Source organism: Pocillopora verrucosa, chromosome 8 (genome assembly GCF_036669915.1).
Source record: "Pocillopora verrucosa isolate sample1 chromosome 8, ASM3666991v2, whole genome shotgun sequence".
In the NCBI taxonomy this organism is placed as follows: domain Eukaryota; kingdom Metazoa; phylum Cnidaria; class Anthozoa; order Scleractinia; family Pocilloporidae; genus Pocillopora; species Pocillopora verrucosa.
In genome coordinates, this window is record NC_089319.1 from 1,197,041 (window position 1) to 1,204,346 (window position 7,306).

At 37.3% G+C, this 7,306-nt stretch overlaps 1 long non-coding RNA gene across 1 annotated transcript; it reads left to right on the plus strand.

Annotated features, from left to right (window-relative positions):
* Positions 1-4,867: 4,867 nt before the first annotated feature.
* LOC136282759 (uncharacterized) lies at positions 4,868-7,306 on the plus strand. Its single transcript, XR_010718423.1, has 3 exons — positions 4,868-4,984; positions 5,374-5,494; positions 7,224-7,306. It is a non-coding gene; the product is annotated as an uncharacterized lncRNA (long non-coding RNA).

Here is a 7,306-nt window from a genome sequence, read left to right on the forward strand (position 1 = left end):
CACCGCAGAAAGAAAGTTTTAAAATTAACCTGCGGGACAATTTCACTTCACCCAACCAAAACAGGCGATTTCGACAGAAAAATCTTCTAAATAAATTTTACTCAGTCTCATGTGATCGTAACCGAGACTGATGGCAATGATCGAGTCATTGAGTTCCTTAGGATATTTTAGGTTCAAAATATACTTTCAGCCTTTATAGTGCACGATCCAGCGCAAGTGTGCGATCATGAAGATTCTCTACTTGGAAATTCTCCACATTTATTTAAACGATCTATGTCACCACCACCGTTTTTCTCTTTTGACTGGTTGAATATATTACGGAGGGAAACTTGAAGAGGCACCTAAAGAAAATTTGTTTGCAATTAGTTAGAATCTCCTTGAAATGGTAAAATAACTAGAAACAAGCGGGGCGGTATTTATTTTTCTTTACTTTCATAACATTACAAGAAATTCGAGTAATGGATCATATTTCAAGCCGATCAGCTTTTATAATTAAATGTTGCACAGTACTGTACGGCGTTAAAAAAATTGTTAAATATTTAAGCTTTGCGCGAAGATAATCATCTTCCCATGCTCTGAGAAGTTAGAAAACAATCATTAACACGGTTTAATTTTTGAGATTTTCGAAATTAAAATTTTCGGACAAATTTACTTAAATACAAAAAAACCCTGAAAACAGACTCATTGACTTATTGTTTATCCAAGCAAATTAGTACGTGTGATGTCCCCCAGACTCTATTTCAGGTCCCTTGTTATGTAAATTATATATGATCTTCCTTATGCATCTAAATAACACAACCTCTGCTTTTTGATGATGACACCAGTATCTTTTATTCTCTCTCAGATCCCGATTATTTAGAGTCCGTTCTCAATGATGAAGTGTGAAATCTTGACATTTGGATGAAATGCAATAAGCTTTCAGTAAATTTTAAGAAAACGAGTTACATTATTTTTAAATCGAGGCAGAAGAAACTTGGCAAATCTTTTTCCCTGTCCTTTGGAAATCAGACATTGAAACAAGTAAATGAAACAAAATTCTTAGGTGTTTATATTGATTGATACATTTAACAAGGAAACTTCACCTTACAGTTGGCGCGGCTAACACATCCCTAGTCAGCCGGTATAATCTTTAGGGCTAGATACTATTTGTCCATCTAATACTAAACTTACTCTGTACATACGTTTAATTTACCCCATATATCACCTTACCTTATTCACCCTGGTTGTCCACGTATGTGACCAACTTAAAGTATCTTTTTTTATTTACAAAACGTGTTGGCCTGTGCTATTACCAACTCGAACTATCGGGGGGGGGGGGGGGGAACACACTGCCTCCATGTTTTGCTAAATTGGGGCATCTTAGTTATTTTCTAAGTCAACGCAATTGCAAATTCATGTTGTATTATCATAATCAACTATTGCCCCCGATGTTTCTCACGTTGTTCCCTGAAAATAGGCAAGTACGAACAGGTATGATACACGAATATCCCAATGGCTATCGACCACATAAACTGTCGTACTAATCTTAAACAATTTACAATACTCTAACAAGGGCCTAAAATTTGGAATATCTCCTCCCCATATCGAATCACTGGTTTGACGCAGATTTTTTAACTTTTACAAAGAAAGATCATTGAACTTTATCAATAAAATTGAAATCCGAATTGGCCCAAGAGTCACCCCTGCAAATCCACAACTTAATTTACAAACATGTTGACAACCGATGTGGCCTCTCCTATAAGCCTGATGGTTTCTTTTCTTGGAAGTCTCCTCGTCCTACTATACTGTTAAACCTGTTTAAATATTATATCTTAAGTTGCCAATAAAATGTGATGATGAATTATGAATGAATAAAATTGTGCGAAAGCCTTTCGTAGGTCCCTTAAGAAAAAGTGCAAATTTTTGGTGCTTAAGCATTATCAAGCGGAAAATCAACACGAATTGTAATTTGACGAGCCGTTTGTTTATGGTGAAAATTTCCAGCAATGTAGACCCACTGATAACTTGTGTGTAATCCCTCCCCCACTCCCTTGCAATCGCACCTCTTCTTCGACTTAACGACGACCAGAAACTGAAAGCGGTGTCAAGAAAGACTTACACTCGAAGACCGTTGAAAATTGGCCCCGCACGAAATAGCTGCAAAAGCACCTCTAATGCAAACCATAATTCAATTTCAACCATCAGTGATTATCATAGTTTTTTAAGAAAATATCGAGGTTTTACCTGTTTTGTGAAAACGAACGTCGGCGTATATATATTTATATGTATGTAGGTATATATATATATATATATATATAGATACAACGTTTATTTATTGTTTCATTTTTGGTAGGCCTTGGCTATTAATATAACTAAACCTTGAAATATTCATACAACTACTACTCCTTCAAGTGTTAGCTATAAGAAATTACTTTAGTCAAATACGTTTTCCTCCCTTTGGATTACATGAAATAACGCTTCACATTTACGAGGAGTTCCCACAGCGTTTGAATTCATCCTTGCGCCTCCTGATCATTATTTTAAGAGCAACAAGATGGCGAACAAATCATAAGGCGAAAGTTTACTTTAGAACCAGTAATCACATCTTTAGATCCCACGCAATCATTATGGAGAAAATTACCACTGGCAGGCCTTTGGATCTTCACAACGAGAAACTACTTTTCGTGGAAAATGTTTCTCAAAACCTACCTTATGTACTAAAAACTTGGCGTTGGGTGAAATTTGGTTCCAGATAGAGGTGGTGCTGAGGTTGATTGAAATTTTCCAATCTAACTGGAGGACTTTGTGTATTGTCGGTAGCCTTCACATAAAGGAAGTTCTAAATTAGCGTGGGCACAATTTGTATTCTTTCATACACGCACACCACACCCGCATAAGCTTTTATTGTTACTCCTATAAAAGAAAAAATATTTGCCAAACCAATTTTGTGCAATCCTGTTTGATCAGAACGTAGATTGTTGAAAGTCGATTCGGTTCTAAGTTTCCTAAGTGTGAGAACAAAACAGAGAAGACCAATCCGTATAAAAGATTTCAACTTTTTCACCGACTTAAATAAACATAGGCATGCGTGGCGTACAAGAGTTATTTTTTTGGCTGAGGAGGTTAAGATGGGGCTCTTGTGTGTACCTAATGTTTCCATTTCTGTAACAGAAAAAGAGCATTCTTCAAACGGACGAAAATAAAAACGTAATTTATCTGAACTCACACAGGTATTTTGTGGCCTATTCTCTCTATTGTTTAAATACTTCTAAGCAAGAATTATATGCATCAGTGCCAAACTTACTGTTGTCTATTTCGCTGCAGTTGTTTGGTCTCTTCACACAAGGCCATCTATTCCCCGTTGGAGAGAGAGAGCACGTTGCGTGATGAGACCCAAATAACGGTTGCGAAAGAGACGACGCTTACTGCCGTTCCTTTAACAGAGATAAATTAAAATTCTACGTCTACAGTTAGTTGCCTAAAAAAATTTAACGTTTTTTTTTACACAAAAAGCAAACTGAAATCTCTGTTGTATCTTCAATAGACCTTAACCAAAGATATATTGCGATCTCGAATAAGTGAAGATACATTGAACAAGAGAAAAAGGAAAAATTTCAAAGAGGGCTCCTTGATTGTTTTGTTGCTTACCTGGACTTTGCCCTCTGTGTGTGAAATGTGAGATAAAATGCAGGTTGTTTACAAGGAATTAACACGCGATTGGATTAAGTCCAAGGTAGCTAAAACGCAATTTAATACGTAGAAAAAGTCAAAACGCGGAAGAATTGTATATGAAAAGATATCATAATCAGTAGCTTTTAGTTCCATGTGAAGCTTTTTTCAGTGGGGTTGAACAATGCGGTAAGAATACGTGATTAAATGCAGGTTGTTTACAAGAAATGACACGCGTTAGAGAGAAGTCTAATTTGGCTGGAATTTGATTGGGGCTCGAATACAATTCAAGCACGTGAAAAATGTGCAGTGCAATGATAAAGATATTTATCTTCTTTGGACTTTGGACGTTGTTTTCGTGGTACGTGAGATAAGTAAGCTGTTTGGCGTGTGAGCTATGAGTGCGGAAAAAAACTTACTGTTCTAACTTTAAAATGGTACAAAGATGCGAACCTTTTTTATGTCAATAAATCTCGACCTTAATCGACGATCTCGCGAGGCCACAACCATAACACTTATTTAATAAACACCAAAATACGGTTAAAGTCATTCTTTTGCACGGCCCCCTGTTTAAATGACATCGTCTAAATAAACAATACCCAAACGCTGTGGTTGGCGCAAGATATTCAAATGCTATATTTTTATGATTGGTGCGAGATAAATACCCCTAAACGCTGTGATTGGTGCAAGATATCCAAATGCTGTGATATGATTAGTGCGAGATAAATACCCTGATGCGGCAATCTGATTGGTGCAAGGTAAATACTCAAATGCGACGATCTGATTGGTGCTAGCAACATACCACTCTACACACTAACATACGGTTTTTCTTTTTTTCATAAAAAAATAACTTTAAAATGAATGTTTGATAATATTTCTCGAATATTAGTCCACTGGACTTTGGTAATCGATCAAAATAGCGAGATCATCGAGAGGGAGATAAAAATTGCATCGATCAGTCGGAAGATACATCATAAACATTCGGCTGGTGTTAAAAAGTAATCGCCAAGCCAAAACCGAAGCAATAGTTTTCTCAATACTGCACAGCAACTTTCCAACTTTACAAAATTATTTTCCAGGTAACTGCCGCAGTTTAAAATTTACTACTTTTCCTAAACCTGGCTACCGGTTGGAGAATCACACGGTTCGAACTATCGACGTTGTCAACGAGGATCTCTGCATGTTCCAATGCTACCTGGAACCTAATTGCATCAGTTATAACTTCTGTGAGATAAAACAGCTGTCTGGAAAACATGAGTGTGATCTGAATAACGCGACTATTGAACATGATGAAGACCTGGTGAAAAACGAAAGTTACATTTACCGCGGAGCAGAGGTGAGGATCAATTCTATGAGGGAAAAGTAATACTCTTTGTACGGGAAAGCTCTGATACGAAATCAGGGATATCCCTGGCCTCTCCTACTAATTTAAATAACCCTCTCGCAACGGGAATAAATGTAACGCGAATATCCGCGTATATCACCAACAACCTTGCGTGGAAAGAGCGCAACAAAGCACTCGCGAACAACAAATTAAGAGTACACTCGAGGACCACGAGGGCGGACGGGTGGAATCAAGAAACGTCCAAAACATAGCCCAAAAAATGGAACTGCATGCATGAGACATACGCACACCATTGCAAGTGCGGACGACAAACACACGGGAAGAATTTGTTAGCCTGCCAAAACATCATTTTAAATTTCTCTTTTCCTTTCCTTCCTAAGAATGCTTGTAAGAAAAATCCTTGCAAGAATAACGCAACATGCCAAGCTGGGTTTACAGACAGGGACTATCAGTGTTTGTGTGTTGATGGATCTGGATTTAAAGGCCACGATTGTGATGAGGGTAAGGAATCTTCTACTTTCATTAGTATAGCTAATCACATGATTTCGAGTGAAATCTGGGATAAATCAGCACGAGTATATTTTTGAAAGGCCAACCAAATTAACCAACCCGTACGATCGTAATCTTCTGCGTCTGTTGCGCTGGTTTAACTCCTTGATAATTTTATTCAGGGCGATCGCTGTAAACTTTCATAGCTGTTTCTGGAAGCCAAACTTTTGACCAGTTGTTTGTCCTTTGTTGGATGTTTTTATTTTTGGCATTCCCTGAAACTCTGAATTAAAACATTGTTGCTTTCTCCGTACCTGTCAGCATTTTGTTTCGTTGTCCTTACGCAACTTACCTGTCAATCAGTTTGATTTAAACTTTCTGCACTGTTTGGGATAAATTGACGCGCTCTCAGCCAATGAGCATGCTGAAATTCTTGCGTGTGTTTTTTTAAAGAAACATGATGTACTGATAAGTAACAAGTTTCGCACGCTCCTCCCCTAAACTTTATTTCTTTTAGGTGATTGGGCAGACTTATTTGAAAGGGATAAGCACCATACAATCGCTAGCATCTCAATAGTTTGAAAGTTTCAGAACATCACAATAGATAGCCCTGGCTTTGAAGTTTGCGAGAAGAATGATCTAGGATAGCACAAGCTATTCAAAATACAAAAGACGATTTAAATGAATAACTGTGTTGCTGCTCATGGTTCATTTTAGAACCTGGTTCATCACTTTCATTGTATTGGTTGTACCCCAACTTTTTCTTTATCACGTGTAAAGTTGAAACAGAAAAAACAACGGTTTTCAGTTAGCGACAGCAATATACTTCGTGGGACGCCCTTTCGCTTCTTCTTTATCTTTCAAGATTCTCTTAAAGCCTGGCTTGCATACTTTACTACCCTCTCTCAAGAATTCTTCATCATAAGTATGCCGCTGAGGTTTTCTCAAATTCAATTTCAGCCAATAGTCAAACTGTATCAATTTTCACTCGTCAACATTACCGCTACTGTTCTTCACTTCTCTCATCCTCCCAACACCTTAAAAAGCGCCCCGTGGCCTGAAATTGTGCTTTACATTTGGTGCATTTCCACCTCTGACATTTTGGATTTCAGTTGGTCGTAAGTGACTGAGTCAATAACGTAACCTGAAGAAAATGGAAACCTTGGTATTCTTGCGGTCGCAGGAGCTGTTTGAGCCGTACTTCAATTCTTCTATCTTCTAATGAAACCAGCTTTTGGTGGCATATTCGGACATTTTGGTCCGAATAGTTTTTAAAAAATGGATGTTTATCGGCGTTCTTTACAACCGCGGCCCTGAGTAAAAGCAGTGTTGGCAAAACCAAAAGTAATCGTAAAAATTTCTTACTAGCATCATAGCTTTTATTTTTACTGCATGTGTTTTACGAAGAATTTACAGTTGTTTTTACAAGTCTTGGTGAGGGTGGAACAGGGGGTCAAGAATTTCTCAATTATTCTTAAATTTTACATTGTAGTCTATTTATTTTATATTTTATGCAAGGAGCGTCCTCGATAGGGATAACTTCTGACGTTTCCTTTTATGTATCATTACATAGTAAATATTAATTATTGTTATTATTGATATATAAGAACAAAATTAGCCTGAACCCCCAAACACCTGTTCTTTTAAGCAGGTTTTTACTGTATTGGCAGAGCCAAAAGTAATTATAACAAGTTATTACTAGTATCATAACTTTTATCTTTACTGTATGTGTTTTACGAAGGATTTAAAGCTGTTTTTACAAATCTTGGTAAGAGTGGAACAAAGGGTCCGGACTCAGTTGGCAGTCACTACACAGGTCAGGAT